Raw genomic sequence first — 12263 nt, forward strand, 5'->3', positions numbered from 1 at the left:
TGTGGTCATCCTAAGGGGAATGGCTTCTTGATATCTAGTGACATGGTCCGCCACCACTACTGGTTTGAAACTATGTCCAGATGCGGTTGGAGGGTTTAAGAGGCCAACAATGTCTACCACTACCATTTCAAAGGGAACCCCAACCACTGGGAGTGGAATTAAGGAGGCCTTTGCAGTGCCACCTGACTTACCACTGGTTTGGCAGGTGACATAGGAGCGACAAAACTCCTTGGTGTCGTCAGAGATATGGAGCCAGTGAAAGTGAGGTTCCGTGAGAATCGTAATGACGTTTTGGGTTTGTTCGAATATGGACGTGTTTGGTATCTGTGAACCGCAAATAACGAGTTTAGTGGGTGTACGCGTTTTCGCTACACTACTTTGCATCGTTCGTCTTATTCGTGGGTTTCTTCATCTGAACCCACGGGTTCCATTTTAGATACGGCACCCATTTTGTTTCTTGCCCTCTAGTAGCCAGCGAACGGACACTGTCCGCTTCGTGACCCTGGGGTTCCCAAGCTCTTGCGGAAGACACGTGTTCCTTTGAGGGTGTCTTTATGACGAGGGGGATGACACGGCAAAGGCTGATGGCTCCGCTCGAGGCTCCTAACAACAAAAAGAACCGGGGGTCTATAACGGAGCTTCAAGTACTCCGAGCTGCTGCAAAACTCCTACATAAGTGAGTTAGGCGCTAATAGAGCTATATAAGTCTCTATATCAGAATGTGTGCCAGGACAAACCTGTCGAGGGACCTAGGGAGATTGTTGGTAAGACCCGTACAGAGATGTGTTGGATTCCCATCAAATAGGTATGTAGATCAAGTGTTCTCATTTGGTCATCCAAAAATGGGGTGGTATGTCTCTTGATCAATGAGACCCATCCATCGCCCTTACTCAATTGGGTCGCACCATCAATCGCTAAGGTACCCATTAACAAATGATAAAGATGGGATCGAGTGCAGTGCAAAAATCAAAAGATGTGTGAGTTAAAAACAAGGGGTAAAAGGATCAATAGGCGAAAAACTCTAATGTAATTTGTCCTTTCCCTCAAACAAACAAGAACAATGCAGAGGAAGCAGTCTAAACATATAACTGCATTTACAAGGCCAACATGTTTCAGCCGGTAGGGACAAGATCCCATGGCTTTCTTCAGGGCCAGAGTTCTAAGCATTAGCTACTGCATACATAAAGTGAACGTAACGACAATATGTAAAGGATATACATAAATAGTCCACAATCGTGTTCCTCTGTACCAAACGGTGTCTCTTACATCTGTTAACAAGAAACAAGAAATAAATTGTAGTAAGTCCTATCAAAACAGGAAAGACCTGGCACTGGCTTCTACTAAGTAAGCCAATTTATTTTACTAATGTTACTCACCTGAATAGTACAGGGAGTGTACCTCACCTCTCCTGGAACCCAGCTCAGGAAAAAGGAGGCCCCGCTCTGTGAAGGCAAGGAAGGGGTAATGAATGGAAGGGTGGACAGTACTACTCTATCTCTCCCTCCAATACATAATATAGCCCCTATAACAGCCAAGCTTCACAGAGCCACAAAAAATCCTAAGGGTGGAATAAGTCAGAGCCCATATAAGTCCCAGGTTCCCAAGATCCATCACTTAATGTAAAAAGCTTTCCTCTAAATATGAGTGTCCTCAATAGGATGGAGCTAAACTGTAGCAGGTTTAGATCTGGGCTAGCAAAAGTTTGACAGACCAAGCCTGGTCTCATATCCCAGAAACATAGGTGAACCAGTCTATGCCACCCCAAAAGAAAAAAGGCCAAAAATAAATCCTAATGAGCCACTAACCGCTCGAGGCTCATCTTGCTGTGCCGGTCTATTGTTTCAGCCGTGCATGCATAAGGCACGAATCCTTTGATCCTGCAATCATGCTTCCGATATTGCCCCCTACACTCTTTTCCAATCTGTTGTTTATCTTTGTCTTCCTTGCACATGTTTCTGTCTCTTTTCTTAACTCGTTTACAGCCAGAATAGAATGTACCTAATGGTGGGATAATGCACTTTTACAGTTGGGAACCGGCGATGTTACTGTAATTATGTTCCGGGCTTCTGAATACATGAAAGCAACCCTTTTGAAGTTTACTGTGGGAACTGAGTTGTAACCTTTTGTTCGCCATGTTGTGCAATGACGAAAATGTGTATAAAAGGAGCGATCCACTGTTGCAATTCGAAGCAGTCTCTCAGAACCTACACGTTGTGTACTTCTTGCGATTTCTGTATCCCTGCAGTAAATAAACGTTGATCTTTGACGCCGACGGAAGTGTCCCGTGTCTCTGTGATTTGTACGCCGGAATAGGTAACCCACGAAGGTTTCAGGTGTTGTTCCCTGGCACCGCTGGGCCTTAGAATAGCCCAGTCCTTCAGTTGGCGCCCAACATGGGGCGACATCAGCGGTACCGGTCCAAAGCCCGACGATCGTGAGGAACTTTGTGTGAAATCTCCGAGGGAAGGTGCACCCCGCTTCATCGATCCTGTTGTCGAAATAAGTGGTCCGAAGACTTTTCCCGCGAAGATTCCGGCCTCCTGACGGCTGCGACGGACTGATGCCCTGACTGTCGACCTGTTTTGGCGCCTGGCGTAGTCCTTTGTACGGCGAGACGATAGACGGGCCTTCCTAGTGACGCCATTGTTCACTCAGTTAAGTATTTGTGGGTCGCTCCCAGAGTCCTTGGTTGTTGTTGTTGAAACTTAGTTGTTTGCATGGTTCCATTGCATTTGTGGTTCTTAGTTGTTGGTTCTTAGTTGTTAAGTTTTTATTTGACGATTGCAATTGCCAAAAACCGAGGGTCTTGCATTTTTGCGAGGACATCGTAATTCGATAACCCTTGAAGTTTGTAAACTCGGTTAGTGTGCACGATGCCTTGCCGTAGTACTTTGTTTGGTTTCCTAAAATGTTGCGGTACAGATTCCCGGTTGGAGGACTCATGTCCGATACCTCCAGTTGGAACTCCTATTTATGAGCTCTATAGTCGCCATGGAGTGGGTCCTATTGTATATAATGACTATTGGATCCGCTATACTAAAGATGATGGTGTCCCTAGTTGGCCACCCCATGGTAGTTTCGAAACTGCAATTTTGGATAATCTTGAAGCAAAATTGTTTAAAAAGAAAGCTAGGCCGGCCATGTTTGATTCCTTTCGGTTATGGCGCAAAGAGGCCAAGCAGAAAGAAATCAAACAGATTAAGAAAAATAAGAGAGAAGGTATCATTACGGTGATGCGAAATGCAGAACAGTATCAGCGAGACAAAGATGAGAAGGAAAAGGAAGTTTTTGCTAGACTGCATCATATGGTGGTGCATAAATGTTCTCCAAAATGGGGTCGCACACTGCCAATACACCAGCGGGATCGCCCCTAAGGACCATGGTAACTGTAGTACTGTTCTCTGCGATGCATCTTCTTTCGAATTCTCGCGTATCTTCAAATCTTCGCCATCCCTGTACACGTGTTTCGGGGTATTTACCCCTCATCAGCAGGGAATAGGCCATCTTCTTATCTTCTGGGGTTGCTGCGTGCTACCAAATATTACCAGGTATAGTACCACACAAAGGCGCGCAGGTGCGGGGTCCCGAGCTCGTCAGCTCAAAGCTCCAAGGAGCATAAACATTCACCAAAATGGGGTCGCACACTGCCAATACACCAGCGGGATCGCCCCTAAGAACCATGGTAACTGTAGTACTGTTCTCTGCGATGCATCTTCTTTTGAATTCTCGCGTATCTTCAAATCTTCGCCATCCCTGTACACGTGTTTCGGGGTATTTACCCCTCATCAGCAGGGAATAGGCCATCTTCTTATCTTCTGGGGTTGCTGCGTGCTACCAAATATTACCAGGTATAGTACCACACAAAGGCGCGCAGGTGCGGGGTCCTGAGCTCGTCAGCTCAAAGCTCCAAGGAGCATAAACATTCACCAAAATGGGGTCGCACACTGCCAATACACCAGCGGGATCGCCCCTAAGGACCATGGTAACTGTAGTACTGTTCTCTGCGATGCATCTTCTTTCGAATTCTCGCGTATCTTCAAATCTTCGCCATCCCTGTACACGTGTTTCGGGGTATTTACCCCTCATCAGCAGGGAATAGGCCATCTTCTTACCTTCTGGGGTTGCTGCGTGCTACCAAATATTACCAGGTATAGTACCACACAAAGGCGTGCAGGTGCGGGGTCCCGAGCTCGTCAGCTCAAAGCTCCAAGGAGCATAAACATTCACCAAAATGGGGTCGCACACTGCCAATACACCAGCGGGATCGCCCCTAAGGACCATGGTAACTGTAGTACTGTTCTCTGCGATGCATCTTCTTTCGAATTCTCGCGTATCTTCAAATCTTCGCCATCCCTGTACACGTGTTTCGGGGTATTTACCCCTCATCAGCAGGGAATAGGCCATCTTCTTATCTTCTGGGGTTGCTGCGTGCTACCAAATATTACCAGGTATAGTACCACACAAAGGCGCGCAGGTGCGGGGTCCCGAGCTCGTCAGCTCAAAGCTCCAAGGAGCATAAACATTCACCAAAATGGGGTCGCACACTGCCAATACACCAGCGGGATCGCCCCTAAGGACCATGGTAACTGTAGTACTGTTCTCTGCGATGCATCTTCTTTCGAATTCTCGCGTATCTTCAAATCTTCACCATCCCTGTACACGTGTTTCGGGGTATTTACCCCTCATCAGCAGGGAATAGGCCATCTTCTTATCTTCTGGGGTTGCTGCGTGCTACCAAATATTACCAGGTATAGTACCACACAAAGGCGCGCAGGTGCGGGGTCCCGAGCTCGTCAGCTCAAAGCTCCAAGGAGCATAAACATTCACCAAAATGGGGTCGCACACTGCCAATACACCAGTGGGATCGCCCCTAAGGACCATGGTAACTGTAGTACTGTTCTCTGCGATGCATCTTCTTTCGAATTCTCGCGTATCTTCAAATCTTCGCCATCCCTGTACACATGTTTCGGGGTATTTACCCCTCATCAGCAGGGAATAGGCCATCTTCTTATCTTCTGGGGTTGCTGCGTGCTACCAAATATTACCAGGTATAGTACCACACAAAGGCGCGCAGGTGCGGGGTCCCGAGCTCGTCAGCTCAAAGCTCCAAGGAGCATAAACATTCACCAAAATGGGGTCGCACACTGCCAATACACCAGCGAGATCGCCCCTAAGGACCATGGTAACTGTAGTACTGTTCTCTGCGATGCATCTTCTTTCGAATTCTCGCGTATCTTCAAATCTTCGCCATCCCTGTACACGTGTTTCGGGGTATTTACCCCTCATCAGCAGGGAATAGGCCATCTTCTTATCTTCTGGGGTTGCTGCGTGCTACCAAATATTACCAGGTATAGTACCACACAAAGGCGCGCAGGTGCGGGGTCCCGAGCTCGTCAGCTCAAAGCTCCAAGGAGCATAAACATTCACCAAAATGGGGTCGCACACTGCCAATACACCAGCAGGATCGCCCCTAAGGACCATGGTAACTGTAGTACTGTTCTCTGCGATGCATCTTCTTTCGATTTCTCGCGTATCTTCAAATCTTCGCCATCCCTGTACACGTGTTTCGGGGTATTTACCCCTCATCAGCAGGGAATAGGCCATCTTCTTATCTTCTGGGGTTGCTGCGTGCTACCAAATATTACCAGGTATATTACCACACAAAGGCGCGCAGGTGCGGGGTCCCGAGCTCGTCAGCTCAAAGCTCCAAGGAGCATAAACCTTCACCAAAATGGGGTCGCACACTGCCAATACACCAGCGGGATCACCCCTAAGGACCATGGTAACTGTAGTACTGTTCTCTGCGATGCATCTTCTTTCGAATTCTCGCGTATCTTCAAATCTTCGCCATCCCTGTACACGTGTTTCGGGGTATTTACCCCTCATCAGCAGGGAATAGGCCATCTTCTTATCTTCTGGGGTTGCTGCGTGCTACCAAATATTACCAGGTGGATAAATGTTATCCGGTTTTACCGTTGAGTTCTGATAAAAAGGGAGAAGAAGAGGTAGAGGACCCTTTGCTGTCCTATCTACTGAAATCGCCACCTCCATATGCACAGGATACTACAGCTCCTGTGGTTCCTCCTGTGCCTCAACCTGTTGTTCCGGAGACGAAGTCAAATTCCTGGTGGTAGGGAAAGTGAGACGTTAGTAAAAATGACGCGTAAATGGATTAGGCATCCTGCTAAATACACCCCTCGCATAGTTTTCGACACGTTCTCTCAGTTTAATGAGCCCACACAAAGATTCGTGTTTGAGGAAATGTGTAAATCCTTGACAGAGGAGTGGGATAATGATGAGGTAGACAATGTACCGCCCAAAATGACTGAACTCCAGAATCAGTTTTCGAATGGTATGATTGTGGGTGGTAATATCCGACGTGCTTTAGAGCGTCTGTTATCATTTCGATCTACAGTACATCCTCGAGTATTGTTTAATGACGACACTGAGGAGTGGATGGCACAACCTGGTCAGTATCCCATGCGAGAAGTTCCACCAGCGTGGATGCCAGGTGATGCCGCTGCTAACCCTGCAATTTTGCCACACTTCCAGAGAGTTTGGATACACCTCCCATGGAAGCGCTCAGAAGTATTGCAAGTGAAACAGTCTTTGCCTGATCCCCGTAAAAATCCGGCAGGTTATTATAAGGAGTTATCCCAATTAGTGGATGCTACTATTATGAACCTTGCCGATATGGACATGTTGTTCGGTAACGTAGTACCTCAACCAATTTGGGCAAAAATCCGTCAAGAAAATCACGTAGCAGGGTTAGGTGGTGATTGGGCTGCTCTTGCGGCGGCTGATGGACGACAAGTTGGTGGGGCTAAGCCTGAGCAGCTCATTACGGATCTGCCCCAGAGGATTATTACGCTTATGAATACACTTATGCCAGCAATGAGAGTTAATTGGAATAAACTGTCTGCGTGCAAGCAAAAGAAAGACGAGAGTGTCTCCGATTTCTTTACCAGATTTGAGGAGGCATTTATCGATCATAGTGGTCAGGACATGAGCACTGAGGGAGGTCAGCGATTGTTCGTTGATAAATTTGTGTCAAATTTGTTGCCTGAATTAAGCAACAAATTGAAAAATTCCGAAAGTTCGTGGGCTGTTTCAACCACTGCTCAAATATTGGCAACGGCTCAATATTATGAAAATAGAGAAAAGGAAGAAAGTGATCGTGCAGATAAGAAAACGAAGGAGCTTAAAACTAAGGTTCTGTTGCAGCAAGCGTATCCTCCGCGTTCGAATCAAAGTGATTCACAACAGCAAAATCGATCGCAATCACAGTCCTCTAGGACGCCGTCGCGTACTGACTCCTCTACACCGAGATCTATGCTTGGGTACAATCAATGTGCATATTGTAGGGGTGAGGGTCATTTAAAGTTTTATTGTCCGGTTTTACGTGATCGAAATAATGGCGTTTCGGCTCGAGGAGGTCGTAGTGGTCCTCAACAAGCATCACGTGGTAGAGGTCGTGGTGTCTCTCAAAATCAGAATGAGCGTTCTACTACTTCGTCAGACTCGAATAATTGCTTTGATCAGCGCAATTCATCATCAGGTAGATCTGCACAGTATCATGTGGACGACTATTATGTCGAGCATGACATTGATGCTGATGGTAACTACTAGGACAGCCCCAGACAAAGAGAGGGAGTAGTATCAGTTCCGGTTGATCAGAGAGGGCCTTCCGTCGCAGTTGCCACATCGGGCGTAGTTGAGCCTTTTCTGTTGGACACTGGTGCAGCAAAAAGTTCCATCATGCATTCGAAACTCCCTGGCGCACCTTTGTCTGGCTTAACGAATGTGTCCGTTGGATTCTCTGGCACCCCTGTTAGCAATCCAGTTTCTAGCCCTTTGCTCCTTACAATTGGGCCGCGTGAGCTAGAAGCTCCTTTGATTTTAACTACTGGTTGTGGTGAGAATCTTTTGGGCCTGGATTTGTTGAAGCGGTTATATGCGGCTCTGTATTGCTCTCCTGCGGGAGTGGAGCTTACATTGGGTCAGAGAGTGATCTCTCCTATGTATTTGTCGACTGACAAGCTCCCACCGAAATTGGGTTCTCTTCCTGAGTCTTTGTGGGCAACAGGTCCCAATGATGTGGGCTTGTTGGATATATCACCTTATGTTGTACAATTGAAATCGAATGTGCGATTACCACGTATTCCCCAGTATCGTATCTCTCTTGATGGTGAACGAGCGCTATTAGCGATCATCTATGACTTGATCAAAAAGGATGTTATCGAGGAAATTTGGGGAAATGTGTGTAATAGCCCTGTGTTACCTATTTTGAAACGCACTGATCCATCCAAGCCTCCTGTGTACCGTTTTGTCATTGATTTGAGAGAGGTAAACAAAATTGTGATTCCACAATTTCCTGTGGTGCCTGACATCACAGCTTTGCTGACTCTGATTCCAGCCTCTGCCTCTTGGTTCTGAGTAATCGATCTGAAGAATGCTTTCTTTAGCATTCCGATTGCTGAGGAAAGCAGAGATCTATTCGGCTTCTCATTAGGTGGTCGCAGCTTCAGGTTTAAACGCGCTCCTCAGGGCTACTGTTAGAGTCCATCGATCTACAGCCAAGCTCTTAAGAGTCAACTTGATGCATTTGTGTTACCAGCTGGTGCGGCCCTAATTCAGTACGTCGATGATTTGCTGGTGGCTGCTGACACTAAGCAGATTTGCAAAACTGCTACAGTATCGCTGTTACAGCATCTATGTGACTTACATCACAAGGTGTCGCCTTCTAAGCTACAATATTGTTGTCAAGAAGTAACCTATTTGGGTCACTTATTGTCAAAGGAGGGAAGAAGGTTGACCCCAGAAAGAATTGCAGCGATCGCTCGAATTACTGTGCCAACAACTCTGAGAGATGTGCGTGCCTTTCTAGGTATCAAGTCATACTGCAGGCAATGGATTCTGAATTTTTCATTGCTGGCGAAGCCATTGTTAGCTCTCACGTGCAAGGATGTCCCGCGTCCTTTGCCATGGACTGAAGAGTGTCAGAAAAGTTTTTCTGAATTACGTGATGCGTTGTGTTCGGCTCCTGTGTTAGGTACTCCTGACTACAGTAAGCCGTTTACACTATACGTTCACGAGAGAGAAGGTTGTGCGTTGAGTGTCTTGACGCAACAATTTGGTGGTAAGCAGCGTCCATGTGCATATTTTTCCCTCGACCTTGGACCCAGTAGCTAGAGCATTGCCGAGTTGTCTAAGAGCGACAGCGGCAGCTGCAGTGTCTATCCGACAATCCACAGGCCTGGTCATGGATAATATGCTTACGGTGATGGTTCCGCATGCAGTTGACACTCTCTTGAATCGAACAAAAACTCAACACCTGACGAGCGCAAGGTTGTCCGGTTATGAGTTGACACTTTTGGCAAGTCATATACAAATAAAGCGTTGTAATGTGCTGAATACGGCGACATTGTTGCCGACTAATATGGAATCAGATGATATACCACCACATGATTGTTATCTAAGAACTGAAGAAGAAACGAAGGGTCGTGTTGACCTAAAAAACACTCCATTGGTAGATCCCGATGGTACTTTGTATGTTGATGGTTCATGTTTCAAGTTGCCGAACGGTGATGTGACGACTGCGTATGCTGTGGTGACGTTGAGTAAGGTTGTGGAAACTGCGAGATTGAGTCAGAATTCAGCGCAAGCGGCAGAGTTGATTGCGTTGATGAGAGCGTGTGTTTTGTCTGAAGGGAAGCGAGTGAATGTGTTTACTGATAGCCAATATGCTTTTGGCGTTGCACATAGCTTTGGTCGATTGTGGAGAGAAAGAGGATTTATGACATCGCATGGTACGAAGATCCAACACGGACAGCTCGTGAACGATCTTTTGGACGCACTTACATTGCCTAAGCAGCTGGCAATCATTAAATGCAGCGCGCACCGAAAGGTTACGGATGATGTTGGTCGTGGTAATGCGTTTGTGGATGAGATTGCTAAGGAAACAGCTAAAACTCTTGCAACCCGAATGTACGTTACGAATTCAGTGAGGTGGCCGATGGAGACTGGTATGTGTGAGGACACTGTTGAGAGCGTGAAAGCGATTCAGAATGAGGCTACTGAGATTGAAAAGACTAAGTGGAAAGAAAGTACGGGAAAGTTAGACGTGAATGGATGTTGGGTTGATTTGTCGGAATGTCAGAGGTGGATGTTACCGGATGCATATGTGCTAGGCGTTGTGACTATGGCTCACGCTCGTCACATATTAGCGCGAAAGGTATATGTAAGTTGTTGTCTCCTGTATGGAAGAATGATGGTATTGCTAAGTGTGCTGAGAGAGTGGTTAAGAATTGTATGGTATGTATGATGTATAATCCGGGCAAGGGCACCCCCACTCCACCTGGCCATTTTGCTCCTCCTACATGTCCCTTTGAGGTTATCCAATTGGACTTCATCCATATGGAGAGATGCAATAACCTGAAATATGTTTTAGTTGTGGTTTGCGCGTTCTCCAGATGGATTGAGGCCTATCCCCTTAAAGATAATACTGCCCTGTCCACAGCAAAAGTCTTACTGAAGGAATACTTTCCTCGGTATGGAATGCCACGGATCGTATGGTCAGATAATGGAAGTGAGTTTGTGGGGAGTGTGATGAAGAGTGTGTGTAAGGGCCTTGGAATATCTCAGAAATTCCATAGCGCCAATCATCCCCAGTCAGCAGGTTTAGTGGAAGGGTACAATGGCACTCTGAAACTGAAACTTGCTAAGATTCAAGCGACGACTGGTCTGTCATGGCCCGATGCCCTGCCTCTAGCTCTCTTATCGACCAGGGCGACTGTGCACTCTCGAGTAGGGCTTAGCCCATATGAGATTGTGTTCGGCCGTCCTGCGAACGTTTGGGGAGTTCCGAGGCCTAAGGCGTTTGATAGTCTCGAATACCCAATGTTGATTGATTATCTTTATGATCTGACTGCTACACTGAGGTTAATTCATCAACAGGACTTTGAAAGTCTACCGGCACAGACAGAGGGTCCGGGACATCGGCTCCAACCGGGTGACTGGGTAGTCACCCGCAACTTTGGGAGAAAGCGTAATCTGGAGCCAAGATTTGTGGGTCCCTTCCAAGTTCTGCTGGCGACAAGGACTGCAGTTCGGTTGGAAGGCAGAAAGAACTGGGTGCACGCCACCCACACCAAGAAAGTTCCGATCCCTTTGCCAGCAGATTCTTGGGTTAGAACTGGAATTGCCGCAACAGAAACTGAGACCCCTCTACGTTTTGTGCCGTTTAGTGATGCTCAACCTGTAGGAGACAATTCATTGCAGCCAGATACATCTGTTGAATCGTCAGCATTGGAGAATTCAAGGTCTGAACTGTCTTCTGATCGATTGAACACTGTTTCGCAATCTGAACAGTTATTTGAAGAGCAAACTCGACCTGGAAGAAGTCGATATTTTCTTCGTTCACGTGCCAAAGACTAATAAAAAAAATCCCTTTTTGTTTTTGAATTCATATTACCCCTCTACTGTTGCTACGAACATTATGAACAATTGCATCTTTTGTTGATTATTGAGTTCTTTTTCACGTGTATTCCTCTTTTTGTACAGCTAGGAGACTTGTATTAAATTGAATGTTTGTTTAAGAAAACCTTTCATCCAGGTTGACCGTAGGGCCGTGCGGGTACTTCCTTCTGTTTAGCAGGTGCCTGACACTAGGTCGGTTACTTTTGTCGATTCCTGGGAACTCCTGGGGATTGATAATCGCTACTCAGAACGAAGTGCGTCAAGAACGTTACGGACGTTTTTTTAGAGGATGGAGTTCTCTAAGCTGTCGGAAGTAGAGAGGATGTCGGCGTCTAGATCAAAACTGCATAAGGTTGTAAGAACAAAATGTTTTCTGTTTCAGGTATTCCTGTTGTTTCTGACTGTTTTTATGCTATTGGTGGGTGGAGTGTATTTTGGAATACAGTCGTTTTTGCCTTCCACTTCACCTACTTCTTCTCCTAAACTGAATTCTATTCCCACTGTTTCTCCACATTCCTTTCATCCTCTGCCCCAGCATGAACAGGTTAGACGTGCGGAATTCATGAACAACTCTTTTGTCCAGCTCCTACATCAGCATCAGTTGGTGATGAATACTACTAACTGTTGGGTGTGTGGGTTAATGCCACATACCATGGATAAGGGTATTCCGTATTTGGTTCTTCCTTACAGCTCCCAGGGGTCAGCTCGGGCATTCCAAACTATGTTCCGTAGTGCACTAGATTCCTACCCCCATCGAGAGCCACGCTCAGCAGACCTTGGTCCCG

Source organism: Lissotriton vulgaris, chromosome 9, assembly GCF_964263255.1.
Source record: "Lissotriton vulgaris chromosome 9, aLisVul1.2, whole genome shotgun sequence".
NCBI lineage: Eukaryota > Metazoa > Chordata > Amphibia > Caudata > Salamandridae > Lissotriton > Lissotriton vulgaris.